This window comes from Protopterus annectens, chromosome 1.part2 (assembly GCF_019279795.1).
Source record: "Protopterus annectens isolate FY-2018-M chromosome 1.part2, PAN1.0, whole genome shotgun sequence".
NCBI lineage: Eukaryota > Metazoa > Chordata > Ceratodontiformes > Protopteridae > Protopterus > Protopterus annectens.
This window is the reverse complement of record NC_056727.1, coordinates 491499260-491526866: the sequence shown is the minus strand read 5'-3', so window position 1 is coordinate 491526866 and position 27607 is coordinate 491499260. Positions and strand designations below refer to the sequence as shown.

Here is a 27607-nt window from a genome sequence, read left to right as displayed (position 1 = left end):
CATTTATATAAATGAAAATACACCATACAGGCACAATCCTAGTTGCAAGCATTTTACAATCACAAACCATACTGACACACTCCCAGTTGCAAACATTATATATCATTTATAATCTACCCAATCATTTTCAGTTAAACATTACATAGCTCATTTTAAGTCCGGCCTTCTTTTAAACTTCATTCCTCCCTTGTATGTATTGTTCCCACAATTCCCATTTTTTCCCATGTAGTTTGCTCCTACCCTTTTCTAAAGATCTCAATTCCAGTTGTTTTATCTCTGTCACCATATTTTATTAATTCCAATATACCTGGTTTAGATTTTGATTTCCATTTTCTAGTAATTGCTTTTTTCACAGCCACCATAATTAGAGACAGCAAGGCATTACCATGTCTAGGCAATTCCAATTCTGTATTACAGCTCAGAAAAATCATCTCCCTCATCACACGAATCCAATACCCAGCATCTCCGATAGTGCATCCCACTATCAGCTTAGAAGAAAATAGAATAGCACCCATTTTTTGAAAGTAATGCTTACTGAATTAAGTATATTTACTGGTGAAAATCATTGCCTGTTATAGTGAAATACAGCAGAAGTAGATTTGTTAAGGTTGCTACTTGGCAGAAACACCAGAAACACCATGAATGTGGGAGATGGCACTGGGAGTTTTATACCAATTCCGTCTGATCTTAGTAAAGAGAGCAATTAGAATAGCAAAACAATTCATCATTTTAAAATTAAGATATAAATAAGATGTTTCAAATAAGGTGGAGGATAAAACTGCTTTAAAACTGCAGTGTCATTTTCAAAATGTCTCTTTTATGGTATTTTTAGGTCAGAATTAGCAGACATCTGGAGGCATTTAACCTACTCAGATTTAGCAGACATCTGGAGACACTTAGTAGGATCCATTTGACATTTTATTTTCAAATGTAACAGGCATATTTTAATTAGTTTGCTCATGTTTTTTATTTTTCTGCCAGCAAATGAATCACTTCAAAGATCAACAAGACACGTGATCTCTAAGCTATTGTCTGTTAACAATGAGACATTAAAGCGGTACCATGGCCGGTTCTAAGACTGGATTGCAGCACACTGTTTTACATTAATAAGATCAAGCAGGTACAATGCCTTACATGTACTGAGCAACAGCATGAGGAGGACATTGGTACTATTACAATGCCCGGATACTGGGTTACATTTGCTGCCTCATGCAAACATATACTGACTAACGAAAGCCCATGTTCTGTCAAGTACATCCAAGTGATGCAGCTCTCCACCACAGAGATATTTCTACCATACCCTTGTCTTAGTCATGTTTTGCTATATCCTGTGACATTCTGGTCTCGTGAGATGCCTTAACACCCTCAAAGTGAAATAGCCTCCTCTCATTTCAGACATGAAATGCCCCACTTCCATTTTCTGTGCTTTGTCCTTCCTCTCACACTCGCACCCAAACATCTTCATATGAGCAGTGATGTTCTTCTTAGGCACATAAGCCCACTGTTCTTACTTTAGGTCATACTCAGACCCTTTGAGCAGCCGTTGACATTTTGATAACCCTGCAGTGCGTACGTTACACGACTCTTGCTTCCATTTGTCTCTGGTCTGTAGGAGTAGAAACACAGCTCTGAATGCCGCCTTACAGTAGCGACCTTAGGTCAACTGGTGCCCTAGGCAAAAGGGCTCCACGGCACCCCCACCACACCACCCAGTTCCCCCCATCCTGGTCTACCTACACCAAATAAACACTGAAAAAGCTACCCTGCTAGAGCGGCACACTAGGCAGCTGCCTAGTTGGCCTATACCTAAGGCCAGCTATGCAACCTTACTACTGCACTGAATTATGGAAGGAAAACATTAGTTTCTCTGGAGTGTGATCGTCTTGCAATGCATCCCAGAACCTCACTGGTTTTTGCCACTGCCTCTGTACACTGCATAACGTACTATGACTTACAGGTGACTATTATCCCCAAATTCTTCCTTCCTCTATCCTGCTTATGACTCCTTCACTAAGACTGCATGCTTTACATGTGGTTTCCCCTCTAAAGTACATGACCATAACTTTTTTTATGTTAAACTACAGCTGGCAACTATCTGCTTGCAGGGGCAGCTGCTGCTGCTGTCTTTCTCTGTGTCTTTTAAATGGATGCGCGCACACACACACACACACACACACACACACACACACACACACACACACACGTACAATTGAAACTGTGTTCTTCATCTTGAACTATCATCAGCATACAAGATGCTCGGATGTCCCAAATTCACTGTGATATCGACACACATACTTAATGTAAGGGCCCTGGCTGCCATATTAGCTGGAATGGCTAAGAGTTTAAGAATGGGTTTAGCTGCTATTGGCTACATGCAAAGCATCTTCATCAGATCAGCTGATTTCTGGGAAACCTCGACTGTGGATTTATAACTTCGCACAATGTCTCTATTTAGCTAATCCTGACATATTGTGTTTATACACAAATTATTAGTATATAATATCAGAATAAATTTTATTTTTATGACACATTGCCTGCTTGTATAGCATTCTTTCTGGTCTTTTGTGTAGTTCTGAAAATATATCTGCATTACTTGAACACTGTCTGCCACATGAAACAGCCCTACTTCATTTCACTGCTGCTGTTTTTAAATCAAATCTTGCCTAAAAGCTTTTATTTTCTGACACAAACAATGTTACAAGAAATCAATGCTACAAATAATCAAATGTTAAAAGAAATCAAATATTTAAAATGTTTACAGCAAAAAGGTCATTTTAGGTATTTACAACATTTCCTCATCTTCTTTAATGTGACTTCTTTAATCCTGAGGAAAAAATCATCACCACCTTCTGCATCTTGGCTAGGAATATCTGCATTTCAGTCAGCAACATCCCTACAACTGCATGGTAACTTCACCAAGAAATGGAAACAAAGCAATCAAAAACTTGAACTATACCTCAATGTGAGTGGAAATGCAGTGTGTATGATATTCTTACATATCATATGTAAAGAACACTTTTAACCAACAAAGACAAGTAGGCAGTCATGAGATACATACTGTGAGCCAGAAAAACATCCTTTTTACTGAAAAAATTAGTTTTTCAATACATATTGTGGAGCTGAGGAAGCTGTAGATGCTGATGTAACTGAGCTCAGTAATAACTCAAGAGACTGAGGGTTTGGTGATTAACATGACCCACCGTGAAGAGACTGAAAAGTCTGTGGTATTTTAAATGATCAAGTCAGAGACAGATTGTTGAATGAGCCTAATATATCACCAGAAGAAAACGTCAACTATGTGCCACGCATGTGAACTAACTAGCAACATAAACATATCCTTGTTCTGCCCACCTCTTCTTTCGTATGCAAAATATATGAACTAAAAACTACCATAGAAATATAAGACTAGACTTCTTGTGATCCTCACAAATAGCTTAGTAAAAATCTATGCCAACCCAAGGCAGTGCCCAGAACAACAAAACATCAATCAATAAATAAATAAATAAATATAATATAATATAATATAATAACATATAAGCTTCATAACCCAATTGTGGTTAAAAGTAAGAAAAGAGGCAATATAAATCTCAAACAAAAATGCAGATTATATGGGGGGGGGGTTGATAATTTTGCCAATGTATAAATGCAGAAATAAAATTGAAAGTTGCACGTGCTGCTGAAGAAAATGAATAATGACAGCTGAAATGCCCTTGGGTACAGTTTTAATGCAAAATTATTACAGTGTTGATTCTATGAGCAGCAATAGTGAAGTTTGTTGATTGGGAACCCTAAAGATTGATGACAGAAATACTGTTTTCAGCTTGTATAGTGGAGCTGAATGAAACATTTTTTAATCTGTCTTTAAATAGCTGAATTGTTCTGCTTCTATTTCTTAATCTGCATTTACTTTTCTCACATATTCAGGCCATGAACTGAACATTTATAGTACTGCACAAGGAAGAAAAAAGTACAGTTGTGTACCTACCATACATGTAGATGTTTGAGTGTATTCACTGTTGCAGTCATTACACTTGGGTTATCCTGCTGGCAGGCTACCCGCAGTCGGCCTGAATTCCAAAGTCGTGGTCCGGCATCAGTTGCTGTCGCCTCTTCCCTGACGTCAGTGCACCAAGGGTATATAAGATGCAGCCGACGCATTTTTCTTCAGTTTTTCTTGCCCCAGATGTCAGGTGTCCCCAAAAGGGTAGGCTATAAACATTGCTTATAAAAGGCATACACTAAAATAAACAATATCTTCATCTACAAGCAAATACACCACATAGGTTGTATAGAATAGAGAAGTACAGATAAGTCCCAGCAAAGAAAGGGGGATGGTGGGTGGGTAATCTGGACTGCAACAGTGAATACACTCGAACATCTACATTTATGGTAGGAACACAACTGTACTATGTTCATCGTGTTTCACTGTTGCAGTCATTACACTTGGGTTGAATCACAAAGCTGAGGTTGGGCGGCTGGGTCTAAACAGAATTAGGAGTGGCTATGAGGCCCTGCAGAACTGCAGTGGCAAAGCCTGCTCTGGATTTAGAGTAAAGAGGTAAGTGGTAGTGCTTTGTAAAAGTGTGCACTGAACTAAGTTGCAGCCTCCAAAATTTCCTTGGTTGGTACTCCTCTGAGAAAGGCTGCTGATGTGGCTGCTGCCCTGGTCGAATGTGGCCTAATGTTCTTAGGCACTGATTTGCCATGCTGTGCATAGCAGAAACGAATGCAGTGCCCTATCCATTTTGAAATAGTCTGCTTTGAGATAGCCTTTCCTTGTGATCCTGCAGCATATGCCACAAAAAGTTGCTCAGTCTTTCTGAAGCCTTTCCTTGTGATCCTGCAGCATATGCCACAAAAGTTGCTCAGTCTTTCTGAAAGCTTTAGTTTTGCCCAAGTAGAAGCATAGCTGCCTGTGTATGTCCAAGGAATGCAGACGTTTCTCCCCTTTATTCTGGGGATTTGGATAAAAGATAGGCAAATGAATGGTTTGGTTAAGAGCCACACTGGATACTACCTTTGGCATAAATGTTGGGTTTGTCCTTAGAGAAACCCTGTCCGGATGGAAAATGATAAAAGGTTCCACTGCCATTAATGCCTGTAACTCTGAGACTCTTCTTGCTGAAGTTATTGTTAGGAGCAGAGCTGTTTTCCATAAGAATTTTATCTCAGCTGTATTTGGCTGGCTCAAAAGGAGGCAGTGTGAGCTTTTCCAAGACAAAGTTGAGGTCCCATGTAGGTATTGGTGCTCATGTTTTTGGCACCTCTGAGGTACTGCCTTAGCAGTGGATGTGAAAAAATAGGAGGTTCCGTATTGTAATGAGCTGAAATGGCAGAGGCATGGATCTTAATTGATGAGAAGGATAGGCCTTTGTCCAGCATCTCAGTTAGTTATTGTAAAATCTGAGGAATATTTGGAATAAGCGGTTCGATTCCTTGTGCCTGATTCCAAGCATAGAATCTCTTCCATTTTTCTGCATAAGATTTTCTGGTGCTGGGCCTCCTGGCTTCCAAAAGGACATCCATAACTGCTTTAGAGAGAGGTGTGTTCTGAGTGGTTATATTATTCGCCATGCAGCCAGATTTAAGGTTCTGAGTTGGCTGCGCAGGATCTTATTGTTTTGTTGGGTCAGAAGATGAGGAATTTGAGGTAAAGTCCAGGCTGGGCCTTGAGACAAGCTCTTTAGGATTGGGTACCAGTGCTGGTGTGGCCAGTCTGGGGCAATCAGAATAATTTTTGGCTTCTCTTGTCTGACCTTTTGGAGTACCTTGGGGAGGAGAGGCAGTGGAGGAAAGGCATAAACTGTCAGGGTTTTCCAGCTGAATGACAGTACACACAAGCATGGAAGGTGGATGCTCTAAGTCCTTGTGCAGAATCTCTGTAGTTGGCAGTTGTGAGGGGAGGCAAATAGATCTATGTCCGGGCATCCCCATTTCCTTGTTATCATGCTGAAGACCTGTGGATCTAGTTTCCACTCGTGAGGGCCCATGAGGTTTCTGCTTAGTTCATCTGCCAGAGTATTTGTCTTTCCTGGCAGGAATTGTGCCTGCTGATGTACTTGATACATCAATGCTGTGTTCCACAAAGTCATGGCTTGCCTGCAGAGGGGGTAGGAATGTGTGCCCCCCTTGCTTGTTTATGTTCCACATGACTGCAGTATTGTCCGTCTTTAGCAATAGTTGTCCTGGATGGAGTAGATCCTTGAAGGCTGTCAGGGCATTCTGTACAGCTAGCATCTCTTTTTGATTGATATGAAGATGCATTTGGCTTGCGGGCCACGTGCCCTGAATACATTTTCCCGCCATGTGTGCCCCCCAGGCATAATCCGATGCATCTGTTGTTAGTGTCTGCCTGGCTGTGGGTAAAGTGAATGGCTGTCCCTTGTTGTGGTGACAGGCCAGTGCCCACCATCGAAACTCTTGTTGCAGGCAGGGAATGAGAGTAATTATTGTTTCAAGGCTGTGGCAATGTTGAGTCCAAACACTTTTTAGATACCATTGTAGCTTCCTCATATGCAGTCTTGCATATGGAATTAGCAGGATGCAGGATGCCATGAAGCCCAAAGCCTGCAGAATTTTTCTTGCAGGTAACTGGGTCTTTGTTGCCATCATTTGGAAGTAATGAGTCAGTTGCCTTTGCTTGTCAGGCGTGAGATAAGCCATCTGGACAGTTGTATTTAAGCTTGCACCCAGGAATATTATCTCTTTAGAGGGCACTAGTTTTGATTTATTTTCGTTTACTGTGTACCCTAGGCAAATTAGTAATCTTTTTAGAAATGCCAGATGTTTTAGTAGAATGTCCTTGCTCTCTGCTTGAATAAGGCAGTCGTCCAAGTAGGGATATATTTGAATTCCTTTTTGTCTGCAAAATGCAATTACTGGTGCCAGGCATTTTGTGAAGACCTTGGACGCGTAGATAAGCCAAAGAGCAGTGCAGAGAATTGGTAGTGCATTGAGCCAGCTATGAATCTGAGGTATCTTCTCCAAGACTGTCTGATTGGGACATGCAAGTATGCCTCTTTGAGGTCCAAAGTAACGAGCCAAGCCTTCTTGCCCAGCATGGGTAGACGTTGCTGCAGTGTCAAAATTTTGAATTTTGGAACGTCCAGAAAAGTATTTAGAGTAGACAGGTCCAGTATTGGTCTCCAGGCTTTGTCCTTTCTGGGTACCAAGAAAAGTCTCGAGTAAAATCCTTGCCCCTGCTCTTGCTGTGGTACTCTTTGAATAGCCCTCATGTCCATGAGAGAAGAAATTTGCTTTTGTGCCTCTGCCCATTGATTGTGTGGCAGGTCTGGCATACCTTTTGCCCTTGGGAGGGTGTGAAAGTGGAACCTGTAACCCTGAGAAACAATATTCAGTACCCATTTGTCCTGGGTGATCATGTGCCAATTTTGTGAGAAAAGTGCTAGTTTTCCCCCTAAGGGTGCTGCCAAAAGGTAAGTGCTTGGCATTGGTAGTGGGAAGTCATTGGGACTGTTTCCTGTATGGTTGTGATTTGTCTTCTCCGCCTTTGGAGGCTGAAACACCCCATTGTTTAGGCCTGTATGAGCCTTGGGGTTGAGATCTAGGGCATCTGTATCCGACTCTTTGTGGCCTGTCTGACACTGGAAAGGACCAATTTTTAGAAGGCCAGTTCCTGCTAAATCTGGGTGGCTGAACCTGTAAGAAATCCTTTACTGTCTGCATTGATTTTGCTTTATCCTCCATTTTCTTTAATACCTCTTCTGCCTTAACACCAAACAAAGTATCATGTTGTAATGGAGCATCCAATAATCAGGCAGACTCTGTTCCTTTAACCAAGCATGCCTTCGAATGGCAGAGCCTGTAACTGCGGCCCTGCAAGAAGCCTCTAGTGAATCAAAACCATATTGCAAAGTATGCTTTCCCACTTGTTCAGCTGCATGCAATAAATCCTGCATTTCCTTGTTTTCAGGACATTCAGAGGTTGTCAGCATTTTCGGTTTTAGCACTGACATAAGGTATTGCTGATATTTAAGCATGTGAAACTGACAGTTTAAAGCCCTTACAGCTAAAGTAGCAGAGGTGTAAACTTTTTCCCCCCATCTGTCCAGTGCTCTAGAATCCTTATCAGAGGGAACAGGGCTTTTTGCAGTGGAAGCCTTGACCCCTTTAGGACCCTGAGATATAGTTTCTGGATCAGCAGCAGGGTTTTTATAAAGAAATTTATGTGAGTCTGGAACCCTGTAGTACCTATCTGGCTTAACGGGTGCAGGGAGTAAAGAATCAGGAGACAGACTGGACTCAGAAAATACATCATCTACAATGTCTAGTACAGGAGGAATAGCAAGAGGTCTGTGTTGAGGCAATAAAAAAGTCTCTGAGCCTTTTCTTGGATTCTGAATGCTCTCCCAGTGGAAATGCTCCCTCATGGTGTGCAGGGTTTCCCCAAAAGAGTAGTCCTCAGGAGGAGAGGCTGAAGGGATAGATTCTTCAGCATCAGAGTCCTCATAGGGAGGAAGAAAATATCCCTGTTCTGAAGAGGAATCAGAAGAAATAGAAACCTGGTCAGAGGAGTCATAGTCAGTGTCTTGCCCAAGCCTTTTATCAGGAGGGGGATGGGAACCCCTGATCAAAGTAATTAGGTCCTCGGCCATTTTAAGCATCTGTTTCTTAGGCATGGATGACTGTCCAGGAGAAAGCTATACTTGTTTCTTTGTCTTTAAAGGTGTTTTAGACTTTGCCTTGGCTGCTGAAGTGGTCTTGATAGTAAGCTGTGTAGGTCTGAAAACACCCTCAGAAGCCGATGCCTGCTCAGCGGCTCCGGCCACATCTGAGGGAATAGTTTCCGTAGGCCCAATATCTTGAGCTTCCAGAGGCCTAGTTGTCTCCACGTGGGAGTCGGAGGCAGCCTGTGGCTCTGAGGTAGTGGGTGTCAGAGGCTGCAAAAGTGCCTCACTGAGAACCGGCGACTGGCCAAGAAGAGGCTTTGTCGTCGGTTTTGGACCTCGGATACCTGTCCTTTTCTTTTTCCTTGCGCTTTTTATGAACTCTGGTCGTCGGTTGTTCCGACGGCATTACATAGTTAAATCTTCGGCCAAAGTAATGTAAAGCAAAATCAAACAGACGCTTAATAGTGCATTGGTTAAAACTAGCACAAAACCGACAACTAGCAACGTCGTGGTCAGGGCCTAGGCAAGGAATACACTAAGAATGAAAATCCTTATGAGGTATTTGCTTCCCACAAGAAGTACAATTGTTAACTTTTACTGACATCGGTCTGGAGCAAGAAAAAGGTTTCCCCAACGGGGTACTTAGCTTTATTGAAGACTTCGAATCTGAAATTCAATTTCAAATAAACACTGAAAAAGCTCCCCTGCTAGAGCGGCGCCCTAGGCGGCTGCCTAGTTGGCCTATACCTAAGGCCAGGTATGCAACCTTACTATTGCATTGAATTATGGAAGGAAAACAGTTTCTCTGGAGTGTAATCGTCTTGCAATGCATCCCAGAACCTCACTGTTTTTTGCCACTGCCTCTGTACACTGCATAACGTACTATGACTTACAGGTGACTATTATCCCCAAATTCTTCCTTCCTCTATCCTGCTTATGATTCCTTCACTAAGACTGCATGCTTTACATGTGGTTTCCCCTCTAAAGTACATGACCATAACTTTTTTTATGTTAAACTACAGCTGGCAACTATCTGCTTGCAGGGGCAGCTGCTGCTGCTGTCTTTCTCTGTCTCTTTTAAATGGATGCGCGCGCACACACACACATACAATTGAAACTGTGTTCTTCATCTTGAACTATCATCAGCATACAAGATGCTCGGATGTCCCAAATCCACTGTGATATCGACACACATACTTAATGTAAGGGCCCTGGCTGCCATATTAGCTGGAATGGCTAAGAGTTTAAGAATGGGTTTAGCTGCTATTGGCTACATGCAAAGCATCTTCATCAGATCAGCTGATTTCTGGGAAACCTTGACTGTGGATTTATAACTTCGCACAATGTCTCTTTATTTAGCTAATCCTGACATATTGTGTTTATACACAAAATATTAGTATATAATATCAGAATAAATTTTATTTTTATGACACATTGCCTGCTTGTATAGTATTCTTTCTGGTCTTTTGTGTAGTTCTGAAAATATATCTGCATTACTTGAACACTGTCTGCCACATGAAACAGCCCTACTTCATTTCAGTGCTGCTGTTTTTAAATCAAATTTTGCCTAAAAGCTTTGATTTTCTGACACAAACAATGTTACAAGAAATCAATGCTACAAATAATCAAATGTTAAAAGAAATCAAATATTTAAAATGTTTACAGCAAAAAGCTCATTTTAGGTATTTACAACATTTCCTCATCTTCTTTAATGTGACTTCTTTAATCCTGAGGAAACAATCATCACCACCTTCAGCATCTTGGCTAGGAATATCTGCAACATCCCTACAACTGCATGGTAACTTCACCAAGAAATGGAAACAAAGCAATCAAAAACTTGAACTATACCTCAATGTGAGTGGAAATGCAGTGTGTATGATATTCTTACATATCATATGTAAAGAACACTTTTAACCAACAAAGACAAGTAGGCAGTCATGAGATACATACTGTGAGCCAGAAAAACATCCTTTTTACTGAAAAAATTAGTTTTTCAATACATATTGTGGAGCTGAGGAAGCTGTAGATGCTGATGTAACTGATGTAACTCAAGAGACTGAGGGTTTGGGTGATTAACATGACCCACCGTGAAGAGACTGAAAAGTCTGTGGTATTTTAAATGATCAAGTCAGAGACAGATTGTTGAATGAGCCTAATATATCACCAGAAGAAAACGTCAACTATGTGCCACGCATGTGAACTAACTAGCAACATAAACATATCCTTGTTCTGCCCAACTCTTCTTTCGTATGCAAAATATATGAACTAAAAACTACCATAGAAATATAAGACTAGACTTCTTGTGATCCTCACAAATAGCTTAGTAAAAATCTATGCCAACCCAAGGCAGTGCCCAGAATAACAAAACATCAATCAATAAATAAATAAATATAATATAATATAATATAATATAATAACATATAAGCTTCATAACCCAATTGTGGTTAAAAGTAAGAAAAGAGGCAATATAAATCTCAAACAAAAATGCAAATTATATGGGGGGGGGGGTCTGATAATTTTGCCAATGTATAAATGCAGAAATAAAATTGAAAGTTGCACGTGCTGCTGAAGAAAATGAATAATGACAGCTGAAATGCCCTTGGGTACAGTTTTAATGCAAAATTATTACAGTGTTGATTCTATGAGCAGCAATAGTGAAGTTTGTTGATTGGGAACCCTAAAGATTGATGACAGAAATACTGTTTTCAGCTTGTATAGTGGAGCTGAATGAAACATTTTTTAATCTGTCTTTAAATAGCTGAATTGTTCTGCTTCTATTTCTTAATCTGCTTGTACTTTTCTCACATATTCAGGCCATGAGCTGAACATTTATAGTACTGCACAAGGAAGAAAAACAGGCTCGTTTCTGATCAAATTACAGTTAATCAGTCTAACATATTAGGTCACATATCACATGAGAAATGGCATCATTTAAGGGATTCACAGTATTTTGTTAGTCAATGGTTTTTAAGTCTCAGGTAAGTGATGAAGGTTCTGACACCATGCGGAGAAGAAAACCGAACGTTTCTGAAGATAAACAGTAAGCTAATGACTGTGCTAAGAGAGACAGAAAGGAAAGCAGTGGTGTTATTGTGTGCATTACAAGTGATGCTGCTAAAAGAGGAAAGAAATAAGGGAATATTGCTCAGCTGTATAACTGGGAAATGTGAACACGAGCATGTCTTATTAAAAATAAACCTAAGCAATACAATAAACACAGAGAATTGTGGTATCGAAGTAAAGATTCTTGTCAGGAAGTTAATGCCATACCAGAAAAGGCACAGCAATCAGTTCCATAGAAAGAAGAAAACTCAGTATGTATACCAGTTTGAATTCAGATCAGTCAAATAACCACCCAACATATTTTCAGAGCTTATGCAGAATTATTGTTTGGTCTAGGCTGCCATCCAAAATAATATCATATTAAATGTTCTCATGTAGCATATAATCGTGATAGATTTCAAAAAGAGTAATTATTTTTAAAGAGAAAAACTAGAGAGACTCGAGTCTCCAAGTGTTACTAGAAAGCAACGCAAAATGAGAAAAATGGGTCAGTACTACTGTTGCTGCAGTAAATACATACAAAGTAAGGACGTAAAATAATCAGGCATGGCTATTAATAAATATTTTTCAGTATTAAATACAAATCAGACCGCTGATAAAAAAAAAAAAAAAAAAAAAAAAAAACAACTGGATGAGACTAACATGAAGTTGTGTAACTTGCATACTCCTTTGGGAAGATACAGACTCTTGATATTATTATTGCCAAGCAGAGACATTATTTGATACTAATAGAGCTTCTAGATAGACAAAAACAAAAGCTAATCATAGCCACACGTCATGTGTGTATTTCATCTTAAATTAATCAAATTCTGACTTCTTAAGGTCTCATACCTGACAGCAAGAAAGTGAATGTTAAAGTATACAGAAAGCATTTTCTCAAAATTACTCATGAGAGTGGATTAGTATCTTTCAAAGTTTAAAGTTGCCAACACTGCTGTACCTTCTGCATTCATAGAAAAAACGACAGTCTGCTGACTGTTAACTGCCTAGCCAATAACCCAAGATCATAATCAAACCATGTGCCTTGTATCTGTGAGGTGAAGACCTTAACCATTATGCCATCCCTTTTTCATTAAAGGTCAGAATCAAACCCTGTACCTTTGATTCTGATGTGTGTCCTTCCAAAGGGGCATCAAGTTGGTGGGTACACATATTGCCATCCTTAAAGTCCTTGATATGCTGACCTCATAAATATATGTACCAGGCCACACATAATAGTAAAATAAAATTTACTGTATGTTGTAGGTGATGCAGGATACACTTTGGAACCATAGCTGATGACTCCTTCCATCAACCAGCCCTTAGACAATATCAGTGGATATATCTTGGGAGTTTTGAAAGACCATTTTCATTGCCAGGTTACATCTGATGACACACTGCAGTATGCTCTGTAGATGTGCAGCATAATTGTGACCTGCGCAAATGGATGATATGACAGCAGTTGCAATGTGGGACACTAGCACTGACATACATAATTTTAGTTGTAGACATCATACGTCACTTACAATCCATCAGTCAAACATTACAGAACTCATTCAAATCCTGCCTTCTTTTAAACCTCATTCCCCCTCTGTATGTACTGTTCCCACAGTTCGCATTTTGTCCAATGTAATTTGCTCCTACCCTTTTTTAAAGATCACAATTCCAGTTGTTTCATCTCTGTTACTATATTAACTACTTCTTGTACAGTTGGTTCAGAGTTTGATTTCCATTTTCCAGTAACTGCTTTTTATGGCAGCCATCATAATTAGACTCAGCAAGGCCTATGTCTAGGCAATTCTGATTCTGTATCAAAGCTCAAAAATCATTTCAATTGTTACACCAATTTGTTCACCCAGTATCTCTGACAGAGTAGTCTGCAGGGAGTCTGCCAGCTCATTACATTCCCAGAAAATATGTACCCAGTTACCTCTTTCTTCCCCATCACACCTCCAATATTTGCTGTCTATCTGAGGAAAAAAATCTTTGGAGCCTACTTGGGGTATAAAAATACCTATGTAAACATTTCCAATCAAAGATTTTAAATCTTCTAGAATTTATTGCATATTTGGGAGACACACACACACACACACACACACACACACACACACACACACACACACACACACACACACACACACACACACACCATTGTTTCTTTGTGAATTGCTTATTCAATCTCTTGCCCGAATCCTTTCTAACCTCCTCTGATTGATTCATTGTCATGCAATATTTTATATGTTGTACTAATTATTCCTTTTTTACTGGCAGCTTCTGTTCTAGATTCTACTAAAAACTTTACCAGTGCTGGTCTTTCACTCAGAAACCCCTTATTTCTTTCTCTTTGCCTATACTCTGATATCTCTAGCCTGCAGTCCAAATAAATTATTGGCCTCTTCCTATTCTACTACCTTCCCCTCTCTAATCATTTGCTCCCAATGCCTTGTTGTTTTCCCCCCAATTTTCTCCAATAAACTCCCGCCCCCTCATACCTATTGTCTGTATCTCCAATTGCAGTCATCCCTCTCGGCAGAATCTCCTTTCTCCATTTCCCTGTTGGCTTAGTTCTTAGAATATTTTCTGCTACTTTATGAATATAATATTCTACATGGTTATTGTTATTCTCCTTAAGGATCTGCATCCAAAATCTCAGTCTCTCCTTGTTTCTTGAGCTTCATCATCATTCCTTTCCACTTCAGTTTTCTGCTTGTGTTAAGCATAGCAGCCTTAACTGTGTAGCTATGAAATAAATCTAAATATCGGGTAATCCCAAACCGCCTTGATCTATTGGAAGAATCAGCTTATCCTAATTGATTCTTGCCGTCTTCCCCTCCCAGATAAATCCCTTCAGTTCTTTTTAATTGCTATCCACAACTTCTCCTCTGGTTGATAAAGCCTGACCTGTATAGAAGACTAATGGACTAAAAACATTTTAACTGCCTGTATCTTGCTATCCAACACCTAGACAGCTCGGTTAAGACTGGCAAGGATGAGATGTTCAGCAGTGAACAATGGGGATGCAGTAGGTTTACCTCACCCTTCCACCAACAACTCAGCTGTGGGTGATGCGAGTATGCCTTCCACAGCTAATTTTTATGAAAATGTCACTGCGTCAGACTATGCATGACTGTCAGGCGCCAGTGACCCACTGTAATTAGGTACATTCTGACCTCTTGTGCTTGATCTACCAGTGGAACCTATAAATACATGCAGATAATATACCTGTGAAAATGCTAACTCACATCTATGACTCCTACCACCATGTGATACACACACTGTTACCTGTCCATCTTATACGCAGCCTATGGTCATATATGTACCTTGTGGTGCAGGTTGTCAATGCAATTTCAGTACATTCAGTCCCATGACAAGACATATACATCTGTGTGATACACACACAGATCAGTGTGTGTCTAAATGACCGTTCATAATAGTCTTAATTCTATTCTTAGTCCCACTTCAGTGGCCACATCCCTGTCTCCATGCTGACACAATCTATAGCGCTGCAGTGGTGATATGTTAGCAAAGCTTGCTATCCATTAGACCTGTGTTAATAGCACAGTTTGTGCTCTGTGTACTGGAGACCTCAATTTCTTTAGTATGTCACACAGTCTGTGTATATACAATATGCTGTTGAAAACCCTACCCAGCATGCCAGTAACCTGGCCTTATCTTGGCCCCTCATTCTTTGGCATGATTATGTTCCCTGTACCCTGTCAGGCTGGTCCTTCTCTGCTGGTCTGCAAACTGTTCTACCCCCCCCCCCCCGGTTTCCTGCCAGGTTGGCCCTCCTCAGCACATCATTTCCCTGTCAAGCCCTGTACTGTGTTACACAATGGACTCCTCTCTTCAGTTACTGTCCCTGCTGTGTCCATACACTACTGTGTAGTCACTTGAGTTCTAAGGTTCATTAGCAGTTGTCCTACATATCAGTTTGGCTATATGGCAGCACATTCTTATCTAGTATATTCTGATTTTTAAAGTTGCTTGCAGTCACACAATCTTCAGCAATATGGCAACTGCTGTTTTATCACAACAAAACACACCTCATAGCACAGTAATTATGCTAATGAAGTGACTGATACCTGGGTGGGTTCCCTACTGGGCTGACCTGACAGGACCTCCTTACCCTTTCTATTCCCCATCTTTGTGTTCCTCATCTCCTATGTTTTTTTTGTCTCTCTGCCCACTACAACATACATAGGTTCTTACTACTCAGTCACCCAAATGGCCCATTTGTTCTCCTTTAACAGCTAGGGGAGAGGGTCGGATTGACGGTGACTGTCATACTGTGTGCTACAGGTTTATGCCCTAATTCCCCCATGCCAACTCTGGGCTCCAGCAACCTGTAAAGAAGATATCCCCCCTCTGAGGTTATGAGACCTGCCCTCAAGGAACAGTGAAGCACTACAATGCCATCCTCTGCCTCCATGGTTTAGCATTTCACCTCCTCTGCAAGCCCACCCTCACTAATATAGTGTGCACTCATCTGTTCTCTCTGGTGATACTGGTAACAATGGCTACATCCCTCCCCTCAGAGGAGGCCCTTTGCCTTCATTCCTCTCTTCCTACATTTCCACCTCTGGTAATCAAACTCCAGTCACCTGGATCATAGGCAGGGCTCTTTCCTTCTAAGGTATAAAGTCATCTCCATTCCGCGCTTGTAGTCCAAACCCTCCCATCACCAGACGTACACTCCATGGTCAGTCCACATCTCCCCACTCCTATTCCTCTTGCGTGTTACCCTCTCCTCCTGCCAGTCTTTGCCTGCATTACACATTTAAGTGTCTGTGCCCATGCTTCCTTCTCTAAACCCTTCTTCCTGCCCGTACTTATTCTTTGCATCCTTTCCTTTCTAATCTTTACAACCAAATGAAAAATTACAAACCCATACCAAAAAGTATAACTCTTTCCATCTCACACCTGTTTTTCCTTCCTGTTCTCCTTTTGTGTGTTCTTCTGTTTGCTCTTGTCCATTTATGTCTGCACTATCCCCCCATTTTCTCTGCCTTTACATAATGAAATGACTCATAATTTGCTATACTGCCCTTCCATGGGATGTTCTTAGTGTCTGTGCTACAGCTATGAGGTATTTCGATGCACATGTGAATACACATAACATTGAGAATACCATCTGCCTGATGCTTTCCCTTGGGTGATGTGACCAAAGACCAAGTATGGTTCTTTCAGCAAAGCAATTCATGCTGTTAATGTGGCTGTGAAGCTCCAATGCACAAGCCATCCACCAGCATGATGGTGCTGTGTCAGCACACATGCATACCTAACTGGCACTAAATTGCATTGCACTAAATTCTATGCCTTAACACTGTGCTGCAATAGTGCTACGCCAACAGCCTGCTGTCATACAAGCCATAAGAGATAGTTTTCATGAATGTAATATATGTAACTCATATTTCACATTAGTTATATATTTAACTGCAGTGCATCTCCTGTTTGTAAAGAAATTAGAATTTATGAGAGGAATGCCATTGCTATGCTTAGTAGCACTGTTAACTTTAAAAATGGTCTTAGCTGCTACTGGGTCCGTGTGCCATGTGAGGTTTCTTTTTCATGTCAGTAGTTGTCTAGTAAACCTTCAACAACTGTGTAGATGCTGCTCATTGTCATGTGGTTGATTCTAACATTTCATCTTGCTATAAGTAAAATCTTATACTAACTACAGACCATGTGGCATTCCACTGATTATCAACTTTTCTCCTGACAAATCCCCTGTGCTTCTGGTTAGACCAGTCAACTCTACCATTTGGGTCCTTGCTCCATTCCCATATGTTTCAATTCTCCTACTACCTTTCTGTGAGGCAGTGTTACAAAGCTTGCTGAAACAGTTTCCTGACAGATTTAAGAATTAATAACACATCAAAATAAGACATTTAGAGCACCTGCTAGAGACAAAAAAGATTAGAAAATAAAATCTGTGTACTATCCTCACAGTGATTTAAATCATCACTTGAACTAAAGCACAAACAAATGTCTCAGACATATTTGGATATTGGGCACAGATATGTCAAAACAAATCTTAACATGTTGCAATCATTTGACTTTTGGCACTAGGGTATAGAAAGAGGGGATACCACATTTCAGAGCAACAGTTACAGTATATATATTTATTCTTGTAATAAGTTATTGCACCCAGCAAAGATAAGTCAAAAGCTCTCTAAAAACAGTACAAAAATGGGATGAAGAATTCATCCTGACAAATGTAACTGAATGAAGAAATTATTTCTTGTTTTGGATTTCTAATTGTTGGGATGTCAGCGAAGGCACAAAGCACCCTCGAAGCACCTTTGAATGAGCCTGAATGATGCTCCCCCTCCAGACAGCTCTTGCCTGGACACCAGGTGATATTCTCAGTGTTGGGGAATGAAGATGCAATGTATGATTGCAGGGGACTTCATCAGCAAGTATGGGAGCAAAAAGCATTTAGAAAAAAAACACCCCTGCAGTCTTATATTTGCTTGGATATATTAGTATTCAGCTGCCACTGACACTGCACTACCAATTGCCTGTATTAAGGGATCAAAAGATTATTCTACAAGAATGACTAGATTATTTTGTAATGTGCTCTAGTCAACACAGTACAGCCTTTATCAACAAGAAGTGTGGAAGCATTCAATGGGAACAATTCTTTTTTCTGCTAACAGAATCAGGTTTTCTCCACATGACAGTGTTCGAGATCTAAGAGCATACAGCAAAAAAGTTATACAGTTTTTCTTTTCAACAAGTACATTGTGTGCATGCTTGTGTGTGTGAGCTAACATTTTACAGTAAAATCTAATTTTTGAATTAAGACTGTGTTTGAAGATCCCTTACACATATACACACATCGTATGAGCTTGCTAAGTTTTGTTTATATATATATATATATATATATATCCCCTTATACCTGCGTATTACATACATAGAGGGCTGTAGTATCACCTAGAAGTAGGAAATGGCTTCTTGTTGTATAATCAGAGATTTCAACTTCAGGCTTTTTTTTTTACTGAAAACTATTTTTTGTTGAAACTATCATTGGAGACATTCCATTTGTGTCTTTCTGCATTTAGTAGATAAAACAAAAAAAATCAATGTCAAGGAGGCTATACTTGACTACTACAACCTAATCAAACCAACTCTCACTCCCTTTAGGTCTCTCTTCATAACTGGGTCACAAATAGGTCTGGTAAAGCCTTGTTGTCGTCAGTGTCATAGCAAAGAACAATGCAATAAGCTAATCACTTTAAAATATGTCATTTCCTCATTGCTCTCACAGCTTACCTGAAGCTAAACAAATAAAACTGCTCAGAGTCCAGGCTATCTTGTGTCTTTATCAAAATGAAGCCAGATCTGCTTCCAAGAATCCATATAGTGTTGATGTCTTACTTTAATAAAACAGGTGAGGTTAAAAAGTGAGTAGCTGTTATCTTTTGGCTAAGCACAATGGTGGCCCTGATTTTAGGCATAAAATATGGATTAATTGCTAGAGATAAATAAATAGCATTTTGAATAATCATGGCTTGGTACTCAGGCACCATTTTAATGTATATGACTGCAGTCAAGAAAATTGTCTCCTAAGAAAGAAATTTTAAGAGACTAGAGTGATCTGAGTCAAACAGAACCAGAGACAAAGTTTCTATATTAAATTCAACTCTCAGGATCAGTTTTCATGTCACAGAGGTATGAAGCACTGACTGCTACCAAATGACCCAAGTCCAATTTGCAACTTGCACAATGAAGAAGCCAGGTAGGGGAATGTAACAATAAGCTGCCAACACTACTCACTCATCCTTGGAGGAGGAAGGTGGTCAAGCTCAATGCAGTTCTGGTACTTAATGGACATAAGGCTTATAGCATCATAGGAAGTTACTAGCCTATTGGCCCTGAGGCCCTTACAAGCCTAGTCAAGAACTGAGCCCATGTTTCGACAAGTCAGCACCTGATGCCCCTGTCCAGCAGGGACAAAGGTGGAATCCCAGGGGTGTATTTTCTGTTCCCCATTTAGTTATCCAGGTTGGTTTAAAAAGGGTTAATGAGGTACTCTGCTTGACATGGAGAGGGAGTCCATTTCACCGATGAGGGAGTCTCTGGGACACAAATCTGTCCTGCCAGCAAGTCCTACTGATGTCACAGACCAGTCTGAGACTGCACGTGCAGGTTACTCGAGTGGAGCTTGACTTGTGAATATGCAGCAGTCCCATCAAAGCGGGGTCTGAGATTGGTTTGTATGCCAGATAGAGGTCACCTCTAAGGAGTCATTATGAGACTGAGTACAGGGACAGGGCCTTTAGCCCATCTGTGTAGGTAGATGTTTGAGGCCCTGAATTCTCCTGGTGAGGAACCTCTGAGGTCTCTCCAGCTGCTGCATGTACTTTGTGAGGTACATGCTGAAAGAAGCACTGCACTCAATAATGGGTCTTATAAGGGAAAAAAACAGGGATGTTAGACCTCCTTGTCCCTGAATGAGATACCCTCACTAATGAGGTGAGCCACATAGAAAGCTTTCCGTACAATGGCAGCAATATGGTGGTCAAACGTCAGTTTGACATCAACCTGGGTGCCCAAGTCCCTCACAACTGACTGCATGCTTAGGACACTTATTAATGCGATAATTTGTGGGGATGTTACTCTCCTCAAAGGGAATGATGATGCATTTTTTGGCATTCAGTTTGAGGCCATGTCTCTGGCACCAGTCATTTGTCTGGGTGAGACCCTCTTGGAGGATGTCCACATCACTAGGGGAATTGATGACAACGCCCAGCTTTCAGTCCTCTGCAAACTTGGTCAGCCATATCCCACTGGTTTTGGCATGCACCTTAGAAAACTATATTCCAAACAACAGAGGCCCAAGACCGACCCCTGGGATATACCACTCTTTACAAGTCTACTAGTTGAGGTGGCTTCCTCAATTTTGACTAGGTGGGTTCTATCAGTGAGCCAGTTTGTGACCCATCTGGTAACATATGGATTGATGCCTAGTTGACAGAGCTCAACTATTATACCGAGTGGAGAACAGTATCGAGGGCTCTGGTCAGGTCAAGGTAGACTGTGTGCATCGCCTTTCCCTTCATCCATGGCTTTGGTGACCATCACAAAGAAGTCAACCAGATTTAACAGGCATGATCTCCCCTTGACAAAACCAAACTGTGTGGGATCAATTGTTTGGAGGTTGCCAATGTCCTTGTTAATAAGGACCATGATAATCCATTCCATGTCCTTGCAAATCAGGCTAGTTAGGCTGATGGGTCTATAATTTCCTGGATTGGTGAACGCTCTACATTTGTGCAGCAGATGACAGTGGCTGTCCTCTACTCGGCTGGGATGAAACCGGTAGTCATGCTTTGGTTGAATGGGGTGCCTAATGGTGCTGCAAGTTCCTGCCTGAGTTCATGTAGGATGCAGCCTGGGATGTTATCGGGTCCCATGGAGGCTGTATTTTTTGCCTTTGAGAAGGCAGTGATGACTTGCTACCTAAAGATAAGTAGAGGGGGGCAGGTGCTGGGGTTGTCCTGATTTACTGATGGGGTGACAGACGGGTGAAGTTTTCACTGAACCTGTCTGCCATCAGGTTGGCTATATCTATGGTGTTTGTGTATGTGGTGCCCTTGACTACCAGTTCTGAGCAGATATGAGTGCTTCCTTTGAGACTGCGGACAAAAGTGAAGAAGGCTCAATGACTGTCTTTAGTAAATGTGGCCAGTTTGGACTCTAAGTTTGCTTTGGAGGATTTCAGTTGTGCTCTTATTTGCTTGTTCAGGCGAAGGACAGATTGCTTCCAATTAGGCACCTGCTCCTTCTTGATTCTGGACAGCAATTTGTTTCCTTTTACTATAAAGTTTATTTATTGCAAATGTCCACCAGACAGGGTTACTCTTCCTTTGGGAGGAGGATTTTGTCCTGTCGGGTATTCCTAATTCCATGCAGCTATATAAATGCTTCTTAGTACTTTAGTGTAGCTTTGAACATTTGTGCTAGCTCCTATGGAGGGGGCTGTGAAGCTGTTTGTACCTTCCCTCAGGAGGTTGTAATCAGCTTTGGAGAAGTTTTTTTTTATTTGACCCTAGCGGGGGGTGGGGGGGGAATTGGGTTAGGTCAGGTGAGATGGTGACTTTAAAAGTGACCGCTCTGTGGTCGGATCTTACCAGGGAGGATGACACTGTAGTGATGCTGCAGTGGTTACTCATGTTGATAAAGTCCAAGATATTATCACCTCTTGATACAAAGTCCAAAATATTGTCACCTCTTGATAGATGTGTTGGGATGTACGTTACATGCACACTCGCAGAGAAGGCATTGTGGGGCCCATGTCTGTCAGCATTCATGTCAGTCAACAGACTGAGGAGGTTAGGTTACAGAAAATAGAAATAGTTATAGAAAAATAACAAAATAAATCTTACATTTGGCAGTGAGATTTGTGTACTGGATGAAAAACATTACAGCATAGCACTAGGCCATCTTGAGTTGGTTAAGAATTTCTGGTGTCAGCACTCCTCAAAACTCAGTCCCTAAACCTCCAGTATGAAATATTTCATTTAGTACATAGTGCACTCATAAAGATCCTATATTTCCCATCACAGTACCAGAATCATCATCCTATACATCTCAGTCCAATATGTACAGTTATAGCAGCAGTGTATATTACATTCAATAGCAGATTCTGTTTACCTACAGGACTTTGTCAAAGAATAGCAGTATATATATTTTTTTCTTATTTAACATAGTTAAATAAAACAGAACAAGATATTAGGGTAACTTAAATGGGAAAAGTGTTTGTCAAGCATATCTCTATAAACTGTGTACCATTTTGTTTACTTTAAAAATTTGCTAATCAGAAGAAACATAACTCATTTTTCACATTTCCTAGCAACCAAATTCAATAACTTTTACAATAAGTGACCTGATTCTAAAGTGTAATTGACCACTTTCACTAAGAGCAGGCTGAGAGCAGGTCTTTTTGGAATTTGGCCCCCAGTGTAAGCCTGTTTAAAAATAGGTATCACACCAAAATAAGTCACACTGAGAACAAGTCTTTCGGAATCATGTGAGATTTACACTGAGAACAACTCTTTTGGAATCTGGCCCAAAGTATGACTGCAATGTAGTGGAAATGCATGATATTGTTAGCCTCCAACTGTCTACTTAATTTGTGCTGTTTATTAACATACTGTGTATTTTTGCTGAAAACTGCTCAAAATACAAAATAATCAATTTCACATCTTTATACATGCATTATTTTCTTACAAACTGTATAAACAAATAAAATCCCACACTCCAAACGTAGAACAAAGTCAGATAAATGGAATATGCTGGGGGTGTCTAATATATATATATATATATATATATATATATATGTATATATATATATATATATATAGATATATACAGATATATATATATATATATATATATATATATATATATATACATATACATACACACACACACACATATATATGTATGTATACATACAAACACACACACATATATATATATATATATATATATATATATATATATATATATATATATATACACATATATGGGTCCCCTACTATTTACCGAAACGCCGATTCGCCGACACGCGGAAGAGGAACGCGAAAGGACCGACAACGCAGTTGACCGACACGCTGGAATCCCGACAGCGGAAGACCGACAAGGGAATGTGTAAGCGACCTGGTAAGTATGCGATAGTGAGGGATTTAGGAGTAGGGAGCGGACAGGTAAGTGTGCAATAGTGAGGGATGTAGGGTTAGGGTGTGTGATAGGTGAGTGTGTGGTAGTGTCGGAGCTTGGGGTTAGGGGTGAGTAAGTGAGTTAGGGTTAGGGTGCAGGTAGGGAGAGTGTGCGGTAGTGTCGGAGCTTGGGGTTAGGGGTGGGTAAGTGAGTTAGGGTTAGGGTGCAGGTAGGGAGAGTGTGCGGTAGTGTCGGAGCTTGGGGTTAGGGGTGGGTAAGTGAGTTAGGGTTAGGGTGCAGGTAGGGAGAGTGTGCGGTAGTGTCGGACCTTAGGGTTAGGGTTTGGGTTAGGGCTAGTGGATATGTCCTGTAGTGTACTGTGTTGTTTACGTGTAGTGTGTCGGTGTTATGGTGTTCGGTGTTATGGTGTTCGGTGTTTTGCGTTGTTGGTACTTTTTGTTGTCGGTCGTTTGGTGTCGGTGATTTCTTTGTCGTAATCGTTTCGGTAAATAGTAGGGGACCCACACATATATATATATATATATACATATATATATATATATATATATATATATATATATATATATATATTCTTGGCCTTGGACAGTGCTGTTTTAAACTGCCCAATATTACTGCTGCACAGGTTAAAACACCATTGTCCAAGGCCAAGAATACAGCTTCCATGGGACCTGACAATATCCCTGGCGGTGTTCTACATGAACGACAGAGTGAATTGGCACCTCACCTGTGTGATCTGTTCAATCACAGCCTCACCTCAGGCTTTGTCCTTACTGAATGGTGCATTGCTACAGTCATCCCTCTCCACAAAGGAGGAGCGACTACAGACCCTGGGAACTATCACCCCATTAGCCTGACAAGTCTGATATGCAAAGCTATGGAACGCATCATCATGGATCTAATAAACAAGGATATAGGGAATCTCCAAACTCTGGATCCCGCACAGTTTGGTTTTGTGAAGGGTAGATCATGCCTGCTCAACTTGGTCGACTTCTTTGAGTCAGTCACCAGAGCTGTGGATGAAGGCAAGGTGGTTAAATACAGCCTACCTTGATCTGGCCAAGGCGTTTGATACCATTCCCCATTCAGGAATCATAGAAAAACTCTGCTACATCCTTCTCCGTTCTCAATAAACGAACCAAATTTTCAAGGAGCACAAACAGTTTATTCCAGAAAAAACACACTTGAAAGCTGGTAAGTGCTTTCGTCCAGTTTAATCAAATCACAAATACTAAAGCTGAAATACCATCCCCTTCCAGTCAACTATTTGTGCTTCTTGAACATTTGGTTCGTTTATTGAGAACGGAGAAGGGTTTAGAAGAGTTTTTCTTTGTCTACCTTGGCTTCTATCATAGAAAATCTCACTAAACTAGGCATCAACCCCTGTATCACTAGGTGGGTTGCAAACTGGCTCACAGATAGAACCCACAGTGTGAAAGTAGCGGACTCCAAGTCAGACTGCCGACCAGCCATGAGTGGAATCCCACAGGGTTTGGTCCTGCGTCCTCTCCTGTTTGGTATCTACTTCTCTGAAGTCCAGGCCAACACAAAGGGTCTTTGGCTGACAAAGTTCACAGATGATTGCAAGTTGGGAGCTATTATTAACTACCCAAGTGATGTTAACATCCTACAGAAAGGCCTCACTGAGACCAACGATTGGTGTCATAACCATGGCCTTAAGCTCAATGCCAAAAAATGTGTCTTCATCCCCCTTTGGGAAAACCCCGGTTCCCATGAATTACCACACTGATGGTAGTCCACTGAACACAGAAGGTCTTATAAGAGATCTGGGAACACAGGTTGACAGCAGCCTCTCTCTTGACCACCACATTGCCACTGTGGCAGAAAGTCCTTCTATGTGGCACATCTCATTACTAAGGGGGTTTTGCATCCAGGAAGAAAGAGGTCATTGTCTCCCTCTACTCTTCCTGCATTAGGTCAATCATCAAGTACAATGCCCCATTTGGCATGTACCTCACTGAACACCTGCAACAACTAGAGAGGCCAAAAAAAGTACCTCACAAAGAGGATGCTAGGCCTTCACTTCTCCTATATGGACAGACTCAAAAAACTCCAACTATTCTCTGTGTCATATCGCCTACTTAGAGGCGATCTCTGCTTGACATACAAAGCCATGTCTGATCCAGCTCTGTTAGAAATGCTACATCTAAAGAAATCCCAATCTCTCTGCACAACACGCTCCAGTGACCTCAACCTCATTACCACAATCAACAGAATGTGCTGGAGGGACAGGTTCATAACCCAGAGACTGCCCTTGCTATGGAATAGACTTCCCATACATGTCAAACAGAGCACCTCACTGGCCCTCTTCAAAAGAAACCTTGATGAGTGGATGGGAAATAATAGAAAATTCACCCCAGGGATCAATCCAGTGGCTCTACTCGACAGAGGCACTGGGAACCAAGGTCGGGTGCACAATGTCAGGGTAATCCTATGGGCTAGGTTTGTAAAGCTCTAGGGCCATTAGCCTAGTACACACGTATGAACCTATGAACCTATATACATTGTAAGGCAAAGGAATGTATTTTATGACTTGTGGCTTTGCCACTAACTACAAAGCTTGTTCTTCTTACTTAACTCTGTGAAGTACTTCGCTTGTTTCTTATGCATTTTTCTTTGCACTGCTTTTTGTGCAAGGCATTCACACATCCATCCATTCCCATACAGCAAGGAAGATAAACTTACAAATATATCTGCATGCAGCTAAAGCCCATTGAAAGCAGTTCTGCGATTGCAGTTATTTTTCATGTGTTCAGGTACTGCATCTGCAAAACAAAGTTTAAAGCACAGTAAGAATATGCAGTTCAAGAAATATTTATTAGTGACATGAAACACTTAAAAAATTGTAGAGTATTTTTTTGTATTTAGAGAAATTGTTAATGTTCGATAATCCTTCTGTAAATGCCAGAATTCCAGTGTGGGCCTAACCTACTGATTAACCATCTTCCTACAATGAAGATATGCCCATCAAATATCCCATTAACCATCTAAAGACTGGTGGCTTGTCTTAACAATCTAAATTTCATAAGCTATGTGGGCCCAGTCATAGATGAGACAGCTCCAAGGAGGATAACTCTACTTAGCCAGTTAACATATAAAATAAAATGAATTAAATCATGGCCATAATGTACATCCACTGCCAAGCATTCAAGACTGTGTAATTTAATAGTGTTTTCACAAGGTCATTAATGTAACAGATGTCACTATAACTCTAGTGTCTAAGCAACTTTAGCCTGATAGCACAGGCAAAAACCTCCGTGTCTCATCCAGATATTACTGATGCTGAGGGCCCACTGCCTTCCAGGTAAGTTCTCTTGCAGTATGTTTCGTAGACAGTGTCAGTAGTCAAAACATTACATTTCCCCACATTGTCACTTTTATTCTATAGGTAAGATGTACTACCTCACTAAGAAATAGTCAGATAAACTAATTCACTGGGAAATACAGACATTTATTTTATTTTTGATTATTGAAAACATGAACTGGTCCAAGCACCTTTTTCAGGCATGATTTGGACCAGAAGTTTGAACAATTGTAAAGCAGCATATATAATACAGTAATTTACACAAAGCATATAATAGAATCAATCCTTCTGGACTACCTCACATAGTTAAAATGACTGCAGGCATAAAACTATATATACAAACAAAAGGGTAAAACCATAACATACAAACCATTAAGCAGAAACTTCAAGAAAGACCCAGCTAAGCTAGAGCCTTCATTGTAAATCCTTAAACCTTTTGTAGTAGAGGCCCACGGTATATATGTAAATGATCCCTTAAGAATATATCATTGGTTTAGCAATAAACAGTCACAGAAATCTCTTTTGGGCTGTATAATTAAGTGAAGAGTGCAAAAACTGCACACATTGTAAATTAGCATCACAGAGGGTTATAAAGTAATGTTCTAGGAAGGGCAAGTGTGGGAATTATGATACTGATAATGAACAGTTTTCAGTGATCAGGTCAGTAGCTGTTAAGAAAATAGTCAGTTGCGCAGACAGCCCTAAAATAATTACTGCTGGCATGGTTTTCAAATGACTGACTCCTAGGCAGTAGGATGCTAATTGATCCCTTTTTTTCCTGAATATTTTGATACTAGGAAATCATTTGATTCCTGCAAGTTTTTTTTAAAGGTCCAGCATTGGAAACATACCTATTATACAACGACCCCCCCCCCATTAATATTCAAAAACGTGCACGCTGATTGGTCAGCGTACAATTTGT

General features: G+C 40.6%; 1 long non-coding RNA gene across 2 annotated transcripts in view; it reads right to left on the bottom strand.

Annotated features, from left to right (window-relative positions):
• Nucleotides 1-27607, bottom strand: part of LOC122789745 — a 2129853-nt gene that overhangs the window by 879879 nt on the left and 1222367 nt on the right. For both annotated transcript variants that reach the window (XR_006362872.1, XR_006362873.1), the window contains exon 4: nt 26067-26146. This is a non-coding gene — a long non-coding RNA (uncharacterized LOC122789745). The remainder of the gene's footprint in view (nt 1-26066; nt 26147-27607) is intronic.